Genomic DNA, 19,493 nt, shown 5'->3' with positions numbered 1-19,493 from the left:
TGTAACAATTCCTCTCTCTAACTACAGGAAGGAGGGTAAAATAACAGTTTCACTGCACTGTCACATCTGTAAGTGTAAGATGGCACGTGGTATTAAAGAGTTAAGGAATCTTTCCAGGGGCATCCCCGGTGGCGGTGGTGCAGCAGGTTGAACGCAGCGCTGTGAAGCTGTCTGCCACCTCCGGGGTGCCAGTCCGATTCCTGGCCGGCCAGGGAGATTCCCACATGGCGTGGCAGACCTCTCCTGTCAGGCCCACTGCTCCCGTCAGCAGTGTATTCCAGTCCTTCTGCCTGTTCTGCTCTCTGGTAGATTCTCTCACCCTCCTGCGCCTCCGACCTATACCCCAGTGCTTGTGTAAATAAATAAATCTTAAAAAGAAAGAAAGAAATCTTTTCAGCTGGTCCAGGTCACCAGGCATGGGTTACCTTGTACACAAGCTTCTTGACCATAAATAAAACCTAAATGAGGTAAGAATCATGTATATGGCAAATTCATGTTTCCCTGAAGGTATGTTTTTTTATAGATCTTCCATGCTGAAGAGAAACCAGAAGATCTCAGTACCGGGACCAAAGACATCTCTGAAGCTCCCCTCCCACATTTTATTTTTTATTTTTTTGAAAGATTTCTTTATTCGTGTATACAAGCGCTGGGGTACAGGCCAGAGATGCGGGGGTGCGAGGATTCACCAGAGACAGAGTGGGGAACAGAACAGGCAGACTGGCTGAAGTACACTGCTGAGGGGAGCAGTGGGTGAGACAGGAGAGGTCTGCTGCGCCATGTGGGTTGCTCCCTGGCTGGCCGGGAATCAAACTCGTGCTGCAGAGGCTGTGAATTGCTTCATAGTGTGGTGCTTAACCCCTTGCGCCACCAGGGAGGCCCCCCTCCCACATTTTAAACAATACTCTATAACTTTACCCAACTGCCCCCCTCCCCTCCACTCCTCCCCTCTCCGTGAGACAGTTTCTTCAGAAAATGCTAGTTTTACTGTCTTTTTCTTGTCACAAGGTAATAAATACTTGTCCTTTGTGTACTCCATCTTGGCAGCATCTTCTATTCAGCCTAGACACCCACCAAGGGAACGAACTCATTGAGTTCAATTACAGTATTTTTAGGGTAAGAGATTCAAGTAACTGTTGGTCCTTACATCTCTAAACATAGACAGCTCTGGCTCAATTAGCTCTGTAAGATCAAGGGATTGCTTTGAAGCGAGAAAGTGTTTCTCTTATTAAAACTAAGTTTGCTAGAAACTAACCTCCATTGGTTAATGCTAAATGTTAAAATTTAACTAGCTGTCTTCTTTCCTTTGCTGAGAAAAAAAACAATTACATATTATTTCTGTGCATATGACTTACCTATAAAAATCAAGGTAAACAATTGAGAGGTGTGTGGACCAGAAACCCAATATTTGTCTCCTGGACCTGATCCTAACTTTGACCTTGAATTACCTCTTAATTTCTTTTATAATTAACTTTGACTTTGCTTCACAGCAGTGCTTATTTCTGTCCGCAAAGGTAGAAGAAATAGAAATTGCTTTTGAGAAGTTTTTAAAAACATTTTTTTGTTGTCCCTGTTTTGTGATATGCAAGGACATTAGCCACCCAACTTCTGAGCTGCATATCTATTCCTGACACCTATATTGATAAGGATAGCAATAGTAATCATGAAAACAGCTGAGGAATAGTAAACATTCTTCTAGTGCTAAGGACTAAGATGTTTCACACAGAGGTTTGTAGCTGTAATCCTCTAACAACCCACTGAAACACTGCTCATACCACATTCCACAGATAAGGAAATTGCCACTTAGAAAGGGTAAGTGCTTCATCCAAAGTCACAACCAAAGAAGATATGGGACTTGAATACAGGAATTCTAATTTTAGAACCCCAGACCTCAAATTATAATATCCTTTTAAATATCTCCAATTCACTATTCTGCTTATACTTCATATTCAACATATCAAAACACAAACAAGCACGACATACATTTAATCCCTATCTCTCAGGAAACTATTGTTTTAAAAGTCCTCTGAATTAGCTTTTGCTCTTTTCCTCTCTCATTTAGAGAACTTAACATGTCCCAAATTTCCTGTAATATTTTGTGAACCTCAAAACTTCCTTTTATCTCACCCAAGTGTTTGAATTTGTCCTCCTGTTGAATGTCTTTATGTTTTCAAATTGTCATTTTATTTTCATGTTGTTTGTTGATGTTGAATTACAGTTTAAATACTATTGTTTTCTCAATATTCTATCTGAAATTAGTTGTTGGTTGAATTGCTTCTTCCTCAAATTCATGTATTCAAGTCTTCACCCTCAGGGTCCCGAATGGCGTCTTATTTGTATACTTATAGGATTTTAAAGGTAAAAATACATCAGTAGGGTAAGTCGTACTTTGGTATGTTTGGTGTCCTTATAAAAATTTGGATACAGACATTCACACAGATCGCTCTGTGAACATGAAGGCCGAGATTGGGGTGCTATGTTGATAAATTTAAGAGCTCCAAAGAGTGATAGCAAACCACCAGAAGTTAAGGGAAAGGCATGGAATGGATTCTTCCCTAGAGACCTCAACTGGAACCACCTCCACACTGATACCTTGATCTTAGCTTTTGAAATTCCAGAATTGTGAGAAAATGAGTTTCTGTTACTTAAGTTATCCTGTTCACAGTATTCTGTCATGGCAGCCTTATGAAACCAATACACTAGTTTTCTAATGTCCATGTTGCCATCAGATCTAAGTCATGAAGCAGAGACACTGAAAGCTGCTCTTCATCCACACATGCTGTCACTTCCTAGCCTGTTTTTTTTTTTTCCATTTTTTTTTTAGAGATTGTTTCTCCCCAAGATCATGTTCTTTTAATCTGACAAAATCATGCTTATCTTTAAAATGCCAGTTTTGGGCCTCCCTGGCGATCTAGGGGTTAAGTCTCAGCATGTCACCCTAACAGCCTGAGTTCAATCCCCAGTCAGGGAGCTACTCACATGGTGCAGCAGACCTCTCCTGTATCACCTGCTTGCTCCCTTTAGCAGTGTATTTCAGTGGATCTGCCTGTTTTGCTCCCCACTCTGTCTCTGGTGAATCTTCCTACACTCCCTCCCCCCACCCCGTGCCTCTGGCCTACACCCCAACTCTTCTATGCAAAAAAAAAAAAAAAATAATAATAGTAAATAAAATGCCTGTTTAAATACTATTTCTTTAACTTTTCCCACACCTCTACCCACTCCACTATGAGAGATTCTTGCTGCCTTAATTTCCCTAGCAGAAGTCTGGGATGTATGAAAGTGAAGGATTCAAAAGAAAGCAGAGACTACTGAACATTTGGTAAAGCCAAAGGTAATTGCCCTTTTGCTGATCGATTCAATTCACTGTCATCAATTATGTATGGTTCATTATAATATTTTAAACAGAGCAAATTTAGCACAGGTAACTCTTCACATGCGGTGAAAAGTTAAATGAAGGTTAATGAGGGAGCCTGGGCTGGAGCGCCATAAAGGAACTGCTAGCACCCTCGGGCGGGGGGGCTGGCACTAGGCAGCCCAGGAGCTGGCCTACTTGGTAAAAGTCAGTGAGGCAGGATCTACAGCCACAGAGGAGGCCCAGGATCTTTAGAGGATCCCTCTAAAGTTAAAAGGGAAAGAAATACTCTAAGTTCTCCCCCCATCCTATTCTCCAACTTACTGCCAGTACCTCCCACTGGCTGAGCTTACCTGAAAGCTGGAGCATAATGGCCCCTGAGAAATATGTTTTGTGACAGAATAAAGCAGATAAGGCTGAGGAGCAGATTAGAAAGGAAACAGGTGAATGAAAGATACAGGTCTGATGGTCTTCTTACATTTGACTTCAGTTTGTTAGCCACCTGCTTGGCCCTGGTTTTGATGCTGCGAAGGTATATTGTTCCACAGAGCTAAGTCGAACACTGTCTGTGCTTTCTGTAAACCCTGAACTTAATCCGTATGGAACAAATATGACCATGAGACTTGCCAGAGTTTTCACAACCAGTTTCTGGTTGAATTAACAATAAAGGACAAAGAAAAGGCCCTTCATAATGGGATCATGCTGAGCCACCAGTCTGCTGGCCTCAAAGTAAGGCTCAGCAGAGTTCTGCTTCCCAGGGAGCGAGATCAGAGGCAAGGCCTGAGATTGCATGCCTGGCTGTATGTATCTGAGCAGATATAAGCTAAGCACATAGAACAAGAGCGATGGGAAATCGTGACAGGGCAATGTAGCATGTACAGGGGCTGTGCTGCAAAGAGCACCCCTGCCGTGACAAAAGGCAGGCTGGAGAGACCTGGGTCAGCTTAGAAGCTTTTACAGGACATAGAAAGTCTCTGCTACTGGACGTTCTCGTGTGACTGGCTTTTAATTTTTAGAGATGAATCAGTTAGGAAGTGAGGGTAGGTTATCATTAGTTTTTCAACACTGAAATCTCAGTAACTCCAATGTGATTCTTTAAACAAAGACCTTAGATCTGCTACTCAGCAATAGAGGATAACTATACTCACACTACAAAATGAACGACACAAAGATTACTAAACAGTTTAACCAAAGCTGGAATGTGACCATGTGACATTTGAATAAAATTCGGCCATCTTGTTCTTGCTTCCAGATCCTACTTAACATTGCGTCGCATTAAAATGAAATACCAGGGCCTCCCCAGTGGCGCAGCGGTTGAGCCCTGGGTTGCGAAGCTACCCAAAGCCTCTGCAACACCGGTTCAATCCCCAGCTGCTCCCCGGCCACTGGAGGAGGGTCCCACATGGCGCGCAGACCTCTCCTGCCGCCCGCTGCTCCCCTCAGCAGTGTACTTTGGTCCTTCTGCCTGCTCTGCTCCCCGCTCTGGCTCTGGTGAATTCTCTCACCCTCCCGCGCTTCTGACTGTACCCAGTGCTTGTATAAATAAATAAAAATAAATCTTTAAAAAAAAATCAATTAACTTTAAAAAAATAAATAAATAAATAAAATGAAATACCAAATCTTTAGAGTAATGAAAGTCTTCCTTGAGTCGCTCTAGGATGCTGAAGGTAGAGTTTTTGTATGTTCACTTTACTGAGATAACATTGCTTTGCATCATTTTTTTGTGTTTTAGGGGTAAATGATCTCCCCTTTCAGGTGTTGTTACCGCCACCACAGCATCCTCAGGTCACTCCACAGTCCTTTGTGTTCCTCCCCTGAAGGTGGGGTTTACAGAAAATTTTCTGATTGTTTCTTTTGCTTTCTAAGTTCTCCTTGTCCTTTCTACTATTTCAATTAGTTATTTGCTCTTGCATTTGTTACAGTCTTCTCTCTCCTTCTGATGTGTCTCTGAATAAGTATATGCTGTCCTCTGAATACCTAACCTCACTGACTTATAACCTCATATCACTGCTCCAGAAAGCAAAAAAGTGAATCCACCAAAAATGTCTCAGCTTTGTTTGAAAGCAGAGGAGGGTATTCTAGCAAACTTTTTGTTCTTATGTTACTGTTGCACAGAAAGGAGAATATGCATAATGTGCAGAATATTCTTGTATTAACTTTCAAGCTCTCCTCATTAGAGGAAAATCTCAATAACATCATTGGCCATAAGAATCTAAAGAAAATATGTCTAGGGGCTCCCTGGTGGCACAAGGGGTTAAGCATAGCACTATGAAGCTCTCTGCAGCCTCTGCAGCATGAGTTTGATCCCTGCCAGCCAGGGAGCTACCCACATGGTGCAGTAGACCTATCCTGTCTCACCCGCTTCTCCCCTTAGCAGTGTATTTCAGTCAAACTGCCTGTTCTGCTCCCCACTCTGTTTCTGGTAAATCCTCTCAGCCCCTCACCTCTGGCCTGTACCACAGTTCTTGTATGCATAAATACAAAAATCTTTTAAAAAAAGAAAGAAAGAAAATATGTCTGCCTACTTCTGCTCTAAATCCCCTCTTGATATATTGTAGATTTTTATTTAGTATTACCAAATTGGTTAAAGGAACATAAGAAAACAACTATTCTCGTGGAACCTCTCTAGAAAGCCCAAATGAAATCAATGGATCTAAGATAAAGAGTAAGTACTTTATACACTGGCTCTTTCTGGGCTCCTGTCTCTCACAGGTCAAAGTTCATCCCCTTAGGGACTCAATGCTGTAGTCTCCGGTTATGGTACTAGTTCCGCCAGGCAGACAATGGAGAGGCAAGAGAGTCTGTACGTCACATTGGTCTGGATTTGAAAGATAAAATTTCTGTGTCTCTCAGTGCCAAAGACCATATCAAAGCCCAGTTTTCATTCCCAGGGAGGTTGAGACAGTCAGTGACATTAGGAGATAACAAGAGATGATAGAGGTTTCTGGGTAGGAAGAATAGGATCCACCAGGAAGCTGTTAGAGCAGGTTGGCAATGAAGGAGACTCATAGTAAAGGTGGAGTTTTCTAGATTCCACTCCCTTTTCCACTCTGCCAACATCTTGAATACCTGGTATTACAACTCCCAACATGCCATGAAACAGGCTACCTATGTAAACTAAAAATTCAAACCTGTGCTTATTGGAACAGCTCTCACAGGTAGACTGTTTCCTGGGTTCCAATCCTTACTTTGATTATCTAATAAATTCTTTGTCTAGTTACCTTTGAGACTTTGAGTTAATAAGCTTCACACCTGGACAAATATATGCACCACACCATAATCATCGAATGCCCATTCACTGCCAGTCGACCCTCTTGACCTATTTCTCTCACCCTCTATTTCTCCCCCTCCCTCTTGTAATCACCTTTATATTATCAGAATCTAAGGGTTTCTTTTTATTTTATTTTGTTTATTTGATAAGCAAATATTTTAACTCCACTAAGTATAGTGTTTAGAAAAATTCTCAAGATTCATTAAATCTTCGGGTTTGCCCTCCTTGCCTGGGGAAGCTGAGTTATCATCTGAGTTAAAGTTCTGCATTTCAAATTACATCATGGAGTAGAACTAGGCAGGGTGGTAATTGAGTTCCCATTGAAACTGCCAGAACAATAGCTGTGATTCATGTCAACTAGCTTTAAAGAACATACTTTATTTGGAAATTCAATTATATCAAAAAAGCACAGTCAAAAAAAGAGGAAAAAGATGCAGAAACATTTCACAATACAAAGCTTAAAAACACTGAACTGTTGAATATTCTACCCAGGAAAGCCTTAGGCCTTCACAATAGTCTCTCACTCTGATTCATCAAGTTACTCAAAGCTCTCCAGAAGGAAATGCTACTGGGCAAGCCAAACTTTTATTTGGTGTGTCACTTGACTCTTCATGGAACTGAATTGCATTAGGCATTATTCCAAATGCCTCTTGATCTTTCTGTGACTGTTGAGAGTATAGACTTCTCTGTGAAAATCTCTACCCCTTTTATATCCACAACACAGTGCATTTTTAGTTTCTTCCTATTTTCTCATCACTCCCTGTCTCTGCCCTTTTTCTGATGGTTCTGTAATGTTGCTTCAAGTGTCTGTCCTCCTTATTTCTCTCCATATTAAGCTTTTGGAAACTACATTTACCAGATCCTCCCCAGTACAAAAGAGCCAATACAAAAATACCAATGATACAACCTATCATATGCCTAAGTATTTAAAGCTTACAACTTGGTGATGGGTCTGATACAATACATTGGAAGACGTGGGATTCTGTATTTCTGAATTACATACAATATTGTGAACCAGTACAACTTTAATAAACCAAAAGTTAAAGAAATCTAGACACAAAGAGAATGTTTAACAACAACACCAAAAAATTCTAACTCAAGTGACCTTCATGGCTGCCACCCTTTCCCACCCAGGTCCCCACAGACTATGTCCCAGCCATAACCCATATGATTTCAAGGGTGAAGTCTCCTTGGCTTTCTCTGGGACAGCCCCCCTGCTCGGTAGAGTGAATATAATTGTGTTTGGCCCCAGCAGAATGTGGTAAAAGCTGGGACAGCTCCAGGATTCCTCGGAGGTGATTGGTCGCTCCTGAATCCAGTGTGGGAAGCTGCCTTGTCATGCTCCTCAGGGAGCGTCAAGTTTGTCTTCTAAATACATTATTCTTCCAAATAAGGGGATTATGGCTATTCATGGCACCACCCAGTACTAACTAGCAAAATGAAACCAGGGCCAGGAATCATTTTATAAAACACAGGAGTTGTTTTTGTAAGGAACAAAAGTTGTTTTCAGAACATGGACTTCAAGGTAGTTGCACAAAGCATAGGAGTCTGTTATTGACAAGGATCAAAACATAGATTTTGTCAGGGCTAACTGCCGTTGTTCTTTAAAACCTATCTCCCCCTCCTCAGGTTTAATAACCAGGTCTGCCAACTTTCACAGTCAGTCAGCACAACCAGAAGAAATAGGCTGGGGCAGGTTTTGATTGACCATCCCAGGTTAAGCTCCAAGATGCATTCCTGACTCCCTGAAATGCTAACCAAGGATAATCTTGTGATGTCAAACTCTCTAAACTCCTTCCGCCAGCCCACAAATACCAAATTACCCTGAAATTGAACAAAGGACTTATGAAGAAGCATCAGCTGTCCCTGTGCCTACGTGACAGGAAATCCACGCCACCCCCCATCCCCGGTCTATTCCCCACTTTTCATGTATCTGGTAAATTCCCCAAACCATGTGGCCCCAGGCCAGGCAGATGTAAGCTCTGTCTCCTATCTTCATCTTGCTCAACAATAAAGCCTCTTTCCCTACTACTCTCTCTGGGTGCAACAGGCAGCGAGGAAACCCATTTGTGGGGAAAATATGAGAAAAGACTGAGGGATGTTAGCTATGTACCTGGGCTACATCTCTGTCCAAGTTGGGTGATATGAGATGGTGAAAAAAATTTAAATCTGCCTCTGGGCCCTGGCTTCCCAGGACAAAATCTCTGTTTATGTAACCTCTTCACACGGACCCACACACACAGGCTCTTACCGCACCCTGGGGCCAGGACTACAGTTCAGCTGACAAATTCATCCCAAATTTCCCTGTAATCATCAATTACTGAACTTTCCAGGGACTATGAAAAGATGGGTCCAATACTTGGAGGCTTCCAGAACTCAGTACCTGGGAGGAAACACCCATCACCAGAGGCAAACATTGTGTTCCCATCACCTAGTCGCTAGTAACTCCTAAATTCACCTTTCCACTGAGACTCATGCTGATAAGTCAATAGCAATAATTGGGCATGAAGCTAAAACACTTTTTTCCAACTTCCTTTATAGTTTCATGTGGCCATGTGACTTAATTCCAATGAATAGGATGTAAGTGTAAAAGGTGTACATTTCTGTGTTACCTCCATGGAGAACTTTCTATGTGACCATCCACAGGTTAAGCCCCAATGCTGCAGGGGCCCTTGTTGCTCCAGCCAGATAGGATACTGACAAGCAGCAAAGAGAAAGGGCCTCACACCGTGGGGCTGAAGATCTGACATTCCTTTGCTTTTTGTTCTTGGTCATAGAGAAAAATTTATCAAAAAGTATATTAGGCAATAAATTATATGTATCAGCATATTGTAAGTAAATAGCATGAAAAATTGTTTGTTTAAAAATTAGTTGTTGGGCAGTTTGGCCCACTTGACAATGGGAAACGGTTTGTTGAACATACCTGACAAGCATTACAATTCAATAATTACAGTGGGTTCTTCTTTTGCCTTCTCTTGAAGTTTCTTGGGAAAGTTTTTAAATGAAGCTATTTGAGTTAAGGAGTTTCTAGGTAAAGGAAGTTCTGATAGCTGAGTAGCAGCCAGCTCCTGGTGTGAAGGCCAGGAAAATAAGAAAAGTTCTTTCTTTGCTTAGGCTTTAGCTGATGGGAATGTTCTGGTGGCTATCAATTGTGTTGGGCTATTGTTTAGCTGAAACAATGAATTTCAGTGTAAGACTTAGTTTTTTATTAACCTTGAAGGTTGCCTTCTTGCTGAGAGCAGGGAAAAGGAGATGCACTAATTGTTTCTGCTTTGTTTCTATGCACATGATAATGTAATCCTACTGCTTGCAAAAAATGTATAAGTAAAAAACCTACTGAGCCTTTCTGGCAGAAGATACTAACACCTCACAAAGTGCCGGTGTCTTCTCATTCCCTTCCCCCCAGTCCCTAAGTTTCAGATCATTCGTATTCGCTGACGCCATCTCATCCTTTCAGGAACCCTGACACGACATTTTGCCGGAGGCTGGTCCCCGGCACCCCAAGATGCATTCCTGACCCCCTAAAAAACTGATACTGAGAGAACATGAGAACCTCCCAAGCTGATCTCCCCTGCTTTCCTTGGTACAAGTATGATACAGATGAACTCGGTGACTTTGGTAGCCTTGGCTTGACTTTGATTGAGCCTGATTTCTTCCATTATTGTTTACAAGAAAGCTGCCTGTTGATGTGACCTTCCCTTTCTGAAATTCACATCAGTAAGAAATAAATTTCTGGGCCTCCCTGGTGGCTCAGGCAGTTGAGCACAGTGCTGTGAAGCTGTCTGCAGCCTCTGCAGTGCCAGTTCAATCCTCGCCGGCAGAGGAGCAACGCACATGGTGAGGCAGACCTCTCCTGTCTTGCCCACTGCTCCTCTCAGTAGTGTGTTTCAGTCAGTCTGCCTGTTGTGTTCCCCGCTCTGTCTCTGGTGCATCCTCTCACCCTCCCACGCATCTGGCCTGTACCCCAGTTCTTGTATGCATGAATAAAATAAAAAATCTAAAAAAAAGGAAATTAACTTCTATTATGTTAAGCTATTGAAATCACTAGCTGCATTTTGCGTATCACCTACTGAAATTTTCATGGGCACATTTAAGTCAAGATGTCTAAAACAGAACAAATCCATCATCGGATTAGTCTTCTTTTCCCTCCCTGGGATTCACAGTTACAGTGAAGGCATCATTATCTCACCAATCAATCAAGCCATAAACTTTGATAAACTTTTTACTGCATCCTTTTCTTCAAGTAAAAAATTAGAAATCAAGTTCCCTGGTGTTACCTACAAAATGTCACTTAAAGTTATTCTTTCTTTTTCGCAGTTCTGTTGTCTCCTAGATTTGCACCATGTCACCAACCTGTGTTATTTCCTCAGCCTCCCACTGAGTCTTCGGCATCTTGCCTCTAGATTAATCTATCTCTGAAGCTGTCACTGAAGTGATAGCATTGAAACACAAATCCCATCATCCCTATACATAGAATATTAATAACTCTTTAGGGAAGACAAGACAAAAAGTCTAATATTCTTTTAGTCTTGCATCAAGGGTCATTTACATTCTGGAGTCAACAAAACTCATCATCTTCTTCTCTTGCTCAGACAACATCCACTTTTGCTTGAGGTCTAATGAGGTTCTCTGCCTGTTTGTGTGCTGGCAGCTCACCCTGGAATGTTCCCCTGAGTCTGAGTAACACCAACATCCCATGAAAGTAAAGACAAGTGACATAGAGTCAAGCTGAGAATGTTCAAGTTAAGAACTGTGTAGCTGAATGCTTTAGAAAAAAATAAATCCTGATTCTGATAGAGAATAGTAATTCAAAGTAAGAATTAATAAGAATGTTAATTCTTACTTTTTATTCTGACTGCAGTAATCCAAGACATTTGATATGATGGTTGCTGATGTCTTCTCTGTACTCCTCCATATTCTAAACTTCCCCAGTGCAACATGAACTGATTGTCATGCAAGTGAAACTGTTTGTATCTTTAAAAAATGGTAATAAATGAGAACAGATGATAGTGAGCAAAGGAATACACTCCAGACATTGTGATCAGACTAGGATCCACTCCTCACTCACTGGAACTTGCCTGCTATTCCTATTTCTCACCCAGTAAGATAACAAAATAAGAAGTTTGCTCCTGAATCTTGCTTTCTAACTTGTTTATGGTCACAGAAAACACCAAAGTGTATTCTTAACATATCTTATTTACTCCTTCAGTTCAGAAATAATTTTTTCCTTACAATTTAATAAAAAAGAGCCTAAGTTTTATGAGGTACTGTGTCCTAGTTCCATCAGCCCACTGAGGACAGTTATTAGCTAGCCATCACCCCAGACAGTAGAATTTGGGAACACTTTATATTTACAGATTTTAACTTGGGAACCTGGAGCATTTTCCCTGTGATATAGTTTGGATCCCTTAGACTATTGTCAGTAGTGCTTTTGGGACATTTTATATTTCCTTTCTCAAACCCAACAATACATATAATACACAGTTTCACACTACAATTTTTTTTCTGATTATTGTGTATTTTTTTAAATCTAGTTATTGATAGATTTTGTTACACTTGCTTTTGAAGTTGTTTTAAAAAATAGGTTGAAATTAATGAAATCTTCTTATTTCTCAAAATCTAGGCCAGGAGTTATATGTTTCATATAGACTCTCATTCTGTCACCAAACTAAAAATCCTGCCCATAATTATTTTCTTTGAAGATAGCTTATGGTTCTATCATACACTCGTCTCTTCTTTCTGCCAAGTGGATAATGCTATATCCTTTCATCTTTACATTCCCCTAGCAAGCACACGTAATGAAACTCCAGTTACACATGCCTTTCCATCCTCTCACTCTATACTTTCTCTATAGAAATGTCAATACAACAAGATTTTTAAAAATGTTTTGTTGCTTAAGTTGAACTGTCTTCCCAAATGTTAAGTTCATTTCCTGTACAACTTGATGCTAACATGTTAAGTATTTGCAAATTTCAAAGTGAGAATCACTTGGGGTGGGGGGAATGTGAAATTTTTAATATAGAATTCAGAATTTCTGATCAGTTTACTTCAATTAAATACAGTAACAGTTTTATTTTCTTTTTCTTTTTTTTTTTTACTCTTTTCTTTTTTGTCTATAGAGTATTATGTGTAGTCTTCTGTGGAAGCAGATATAATCCATTTCAATCAAGTGTAATTATAGCTTACTACTTACCCTTTAAAAATACAAAAATGTTAAGAGATTTACCAAATGCCACAAAGATGGCCCTAAATACCAACATTTCTTTTATCTTTATAGTTTCAATTTGGCACTTTTCAGATACCAGTGGCATTCAGAGGCATTGGGGGGAAACCGTAGTGAAAGAGTAACTACAACTCATTACTCTTTCTTCCTTAAATATATGTTCCAAAAGAATCATTAGAATCACCATTTTAGCTCACACCTAAATTAGTAATGGAAGAACTAACCTAAATTTATAAATGTTACTCTCTCTGAGATAGAGAAAGAAATCAGAAGTCTCAATAGAATATACTTTGATCAATCTCCTGTTGTGATTGAAAACAGAATATTTTTGGGTATGAATTTGATCAGCTTCACTGTGCTAATACCACTTATCTGGATGTTTAAAAAAGTGAATCTGGTTTCCAGTTGGTAATCTGGAAGTTAGTTGTGTATACTGTAGCAATAATTCCAAACATTTGGGGAATGTTTTAGATGATCTCTTTTGAAAAAGCACATGAGCAAACATATTTAAATTTTCATAAAATTTCCATGAATCTCTCCCCAGCAGGACTGCTGACCCCAACATAAAAACACAATTTTAGAAAAATTTGAATCCTTAATTACTAGTTATCTCTACATTTCAAATTCTACTGGAACTAAGAATCTAGATCTTTAGCAAAAAAGAGTACATCATGGTAATATATTTTCCATTTAGCACATGAAAGCAATAATTAGTATGAAGTTGATTAAAATAAAATGAGGAAGAAAATAGCAAAAGTAAAAATGTATAATTAAATAGGTTTTGTGGCCTCTTGCCTTACTACTCACATCTGTGTATGATGCATAGCCAAGGGCATCCTAGGACACCTCACTGGCCAAGTGAAAATGACATATTTCCAAGTACATATTTAGTCGAAACAGAAAGCAAAACCACACAACTAGAAACTAATTCTCACATCCTCTATGAAGACAGTAAGAACCTCACTTTCTTTCATTTCTGAATTCATTCATCCAAAAAGAACTTATTAAGTTCTTTGAGCTTAACACTGTAGGGAGACATGAATAAAAACAACACATGTTCATTGTACTCATGGAATTTATATCTATTTAAGATAAAATTTCCTTTTGGAAATTGAACACGAGGAGGTTATCCAGTTACCTATTCGATTCTGCCCTCATCAAGGTTATTTTTTCTAATAGATATTACAGTAAAACTTAGGATATTACAGTAAAACTTTATTTGATTTTATAAGTCTACAAATCATTCCAGGGCCTATCACCTGCAGACGTATATTAAGAATGTGATATGCTATTTTTTTAACCTTTGTATGGGGGCAAAGAGATTGACGACATCTTTAAACCCTATACAGTGAAAAATAAAACTACCTTCATCTTAGTGTGAATTGTTAGTCATTATGTAAAGATGATAAAATACTATATGGAACACGTAGGTTCATTCCTCCTGAGAAAGAAAAAATCTCTTAAGGGAGGTTAATATTAATGTGTAGCCTTCTTGGTAAAACCCTCTATCTTGAAAGGAAATCTGATGACCTCTAAATTGAAGAGGGTTGAAGAACGAAAAATGGTGTGGGTGGTGAGAATAATTTTTCTGAGAACAGCACCAAAGGGCATAAAAATGCTTCTCTAATCTTTGGTTCTTTAATCATGGTAAACATCGAAAATCACGGCGAGGAATACAGCAGGTCTGTTTGGCTGACAGCAATGGCTGAGCTACAGTGCCGTTTTCTTTATCTGACCACCCCCTCACTATGACTCAAAATAAGAATTCTAAGGAAGCCTTTGGGAAAAAATCTTTAGTCTACTCATTAGTGTGCATTTTTGACAGTTTAATATATATTTTAAATATGTAAGTATATGAGAGCATAACCTAAAATCATTTCAGATCATGGCCACATTAATACCTTGTAAGTTACTTTGAGTGAATATACATTAGGGGTGAAGCCATATGTATTCTAAAGAGTCAATCTGATTTATGTTTTAGAGTAGGAAAGCAAATATTAAAGCATCATTACTGTGAAATGACATCATTCCTTCTAGAACTGATATTAAATTCATATGATACATAGAAAAAGGTCAGCTACGTAGTGGCTGTGAAAATGCAAGCTACCCTATTTCCTTTTAACTTTCATAAATGTAAATGTAGGTACTTGTCCAATCAAATATATGTGTATCTGTTATGCTTATCATGATCCTAAGTCTTTAGAAGCTGTTTTTTTAAATTGCAAGGACTACAGCATCCTTGAAATGGTGAAGGACTTAACATGCAATGTTAAACCTCTAATTGGACATCAGTTTGGAAGCTCTATGTACAGATGATTCTAGTGCTTGGTAAAGCATTGAATTTTACTATGTTCTGTATTGCCATACATTAGCAGTAAAAATATAGCCAGAAATACCTGAAGGAAATGTTGTCAACTGTAATGAAATTTATCATCTTCATCAGCATAAGGGACTTAAATCACTGCTCCTTTAAATAACATTGTCAAAAATTGATCCAGCATATGACACCCTTACCTACTGCCAGTAAATTCACTCTAATTCCCAAGGACAAGGCTTAGAGAGCAAGACTGAAATGAGAACAGAATTTTCACCTTTTTTTTTTGAAGTCTCTTATTAAATCAATTTCAAATAGAAAATCTGACAAAACCTTTTTATATCTATTTGTATAAAATTAATCTTTTGATCAATAGCTGCTAGCCACCACAACAATACTTTGGTTAAACTGCTGGCATAAAAAATGAATTAGAGGTAGGTGCTTTGATTGTATTCTAGGTATCATCACTGAAGCAGTGACTGCTCGGGTGGGAATCCACAGTTATAAAGTCCCCCAATTTCCCAGCAGATGAGAATTCTCAGACACCATGGAAAACAAATTTCTTTAATCTTACTTCCATTGAGAAGTCAATGTAAAATATCAATATATATGTTGTTAATTCAAATCTCTATTGGTCTGCTTAGATTGCCATAACAGAATACCACACACCGAGTAGCTGAAACAACAGAAATTTACTAACAGCCCTTGATGCTTTAGGTCTGAGGACAAGGTATCTTCAGGACTGGTTTTTGGTTGACTTGTCTTGCTGGTTTGCAGATGGCCTCCTTCTCCCTGTGTCTTCTAATGGCCTTTCTTCTGTACTCAGACTACTGCCGTCTTTGTCTCCTCTTATAACTAAGCTAGTACTATGGGACCTGGGTCTCATTGTTATGGGTGAATGTAACCTTAATTACCTCCTTCAGGCACTGTCTCCAGACACATTCATAGTGGGGCTTAAGATTTCATTTCTGAATTTTAAAGGGATACAATTCAAACTATAAAACTATCCTACATACATAACTTGCTCAATGATAGACTCATTCTTAAGGATGATCTCATTGTTATGATAATAAAGTAAATGAGGCCACTTGAATTCACTTAAAAGCATTGAGACCACTACTTTATACCATATCAAAAACTGATTCAGAATGGATGAAAGACTGAAATGTAACAACTGAAACTATAAAATACCTTAAAGAAAACACAGGTGTCATGTGCCTTGGCACCAGCCTTGGGGATATCTTTGTGGACTCAACTCCAACTGTGAGGTAAACAAAAGCAAAAATAAACAAATGGGACTAGGACAAACTAAAAATGTTTTTGAAGTGAAAAAATCCATCACAAAAATAAAAATGCAGGGGCCTCCCTGGTGGTGCAGAGGTTAAAGTCAGCACTATCAAGCTATCAGTGGCCACTACAGTATGAGTTAGATCCTGGTTAGGGAGCAACCCGCATGGTGCAGGAGACCTCTCCTGTCTCCCCTCAGCAGTGTATTTCAGTAGATCTACTTGTCCTGCTCTCCACTCTGTCTCTGGTGAATCCTCTCATCCCCTGTATCTCTGGCCTAAACCCCAGTTCTTGTATGCATAAATTAAAAAAAAATTAAAGTGCAGGATACTGATTGGGAAAAGATATTTGCAAGTCACATTTCTGACAGGGGTGTTAATAAACAAAATAAATAAAGGGTTATTATAAGAATTACAGTAATTACCTGACAGATGCTTATACTTATGTGTTAGTGGGAAATCTGGTTTCTTTTGTTTATACCCGTAAGTCAGGATTTTCAGCACATGTTGCCAATTAAAAAAAAAAGTGAAAGTTTTATAGATATTAAAGTAAATGGACACTGTCGAGACAAAGACCATTCTACAATTGCAACTGTATTTTTTATTATAGGCAAATAGGAACATGTGTACCTAAGAAATGTCTTATGCAACAAACTTAATTATCTATATTTTACATGTGACCATTGAATTAGCATTAAAACAAAAGGTAAGGAAGGTAAGTCAAATTCATAGAGAGAAAAGCGGTTGTCAGGAACTTGGATGGAGGAAATTTGGTAAAAGAGCCACAATGTACAGTGTGGTAACAACCATGAACAATAGTGTGTTACTACACTTGAAATTTTCTGAAAGAATAGATCTTAAATGTTCTAGCCATACATACAAAGTAATAGATTAACCAACTTTACTGTGGTAATGATTTTACAGTATCAAATTGTCCATATACTTTATTTTTTTTTTAATTTTTAAAATAAATTTTATTTTTATATTCCCCATACAATTGCAACCCCTTATTTTGACCCCAATCCCACCCCTCCCTGCCCCCCACCCCCCACAGAGTGTCTCTGGTTCATAGTTTTTTGTTGATTTTGATTTTTACTTTCTTATAGTTATTCATTTTCCTGGTCCCTTATTTAAGTTTTCTAGATTCCTGCTATGAGTGAGACCATCCGGTATTTTTCTTTTTCTTTCTGGCTTATTTAGCTAAGCATGATCCCTTCCAGCACCATCCATGTTGCTGCAAATTGCATATGTTTATCTTTTTTGAATGCTGAATAATATTCCATGGTGTATATGTACCACATCTTCTTGATCCAGTCATCTATTTTTGGGCATTTGAGTTGTTTCCAAAGCTTAGCTATTGTAAAGAGTGTTGCTATAAACATAGGGGTGCAGGTGCTCTTTGGAATTGATGTTTCTATGTCCTTTGGGTAAATACCTAGGAGTAGAATTGCTGGATCATATGGAAGCTCTATCTTTAGTAGGTACAGAAATCTCCACACAGCTCTCCATAGTGGTTGGACCAGTTTGCACTCCCACCAACAGTGCAGAAGAGTTCCTTTTTCTTCACATCCTCGCCACCATTTGTTGTTGCTAGTTTTTTTTTTTTAATATGTGCCATTCTCACTAGTGTAAGATGGTATCTCATGGTAGTTTTGATTTGCATTTCCCTGATAACAAGTGATGTTGAACATTTTTTTATATGCCAATGGAATCCAATAGAAAATCCAGAAATAAACCCACAGATTTATGGTCAATTAATCTTTGACAAAGGAGTAAAGACTATGCATTGGAGCAAAGAAAGTTTGTTCATAAATGGTGCTGGGAAAACTGGGTCGCTACATGCAAAAGAATGAAGCTTGACCACTACCTCACACCATACACAAAAATCAACTCAAAATGGATTAAAGAACTAGACATAAGACCTGAAACCATAAAATACATAGAAGGAAATATAGGTGAAACACTACATGATATGCACATCAAAGACATCTTTACAGACACATCACCCAAAGCAGTGATAGTGAAGGCAAAGATAAACAGCTGAGACTACATCAAATTAAAGAGCTTCTGCACAGCAAGAGACAATAACAAAAACAAAGAGAAACCCCACCAACTGGGAGAACATTTTTGAACACAACACTGATAAAGGACTGATCACAAAAATCTGCAAAGAGCTGATGAGACTCAACAACAACAAAGAAAATAATCCAGTCAAAAAATGGGCAGAAGAGCTAAAAGAAACTTCTCTGAAGAGGAAATGCAAATGGCCAACAGACATATGAAAAAATGTCCATATACTTAAATTTATACAATTTTATTTGTCAATTATACCTCAACAAAACTGAAAAAAGGGGCTATTTCCTTGAAAAGATTACTTTTATGTCCAATCTTATGAAAGGGATAGAGTTCTACCACAATAAAGTCAATTGCATGTAAAATATTATGTGTCTACAGTTATCACCTGATAATGGTTGCTTGATGCTTCCTTAAGTTGCTGTTCTTGCATGCATTCCAATGTAACAGAAGTTCACTTATTTTCTGAATCACACAGGCATAATTCCATCCTAATTAACAAATAACCTTTTGGCAAAATCACTCAAAAGACTTCTCATTAGTAATCAGAGAAAAATCTTCAACTTTATTCAGAGCTATGTTTGCAATTCTAGAAGTTTAATTGGGTTCTTCAGGTTCATCTTACAGGAATTGTACTTTTTTTCTAACAAATGCTTATATATCTCTAACATGCTTATAATCTCATCTTATTCTTAATTATTTAATTTTGGGAGAATCTAGATTCATAGTAATTACAATAAACCAAATATAGATGTTTAATCATTTTCACATGATTTAATAGTCATTGAGCTGTCTAGTCTTTATGCATCGACTGTGTTCAGAGTTTAAAAAGTAATTTAATCGGATAACACAGTCTTTCTTTTTATGCTTACGAAGTTAAGACACACAACAAGATACTAAAACAGAAATATCGCTAAACACATGTAAAAACCACCTACTTAAAGAAAGAAAAATTAATTATTGCCTTCTTTCTAATT

Source organism: Talpa occidentalis, unplaced genomic scaffold (genome assembly GCF_014898055.3).
Source record: "Talpa occidentalis isolate TD23 unplaced genomic scaffold, MPIMG_talOcc4v2.1 talOcc4.6, whole genome shotgun sequence".
Lineage (NCBI taxonomy): Eukaryota > Metazoa > Chordata > Mammalia > Eulipotyphla > Talpidae > Talpa > Talpa occidentalis.
Note: the sequence above shows the minus strand (reverse complement) of the source record.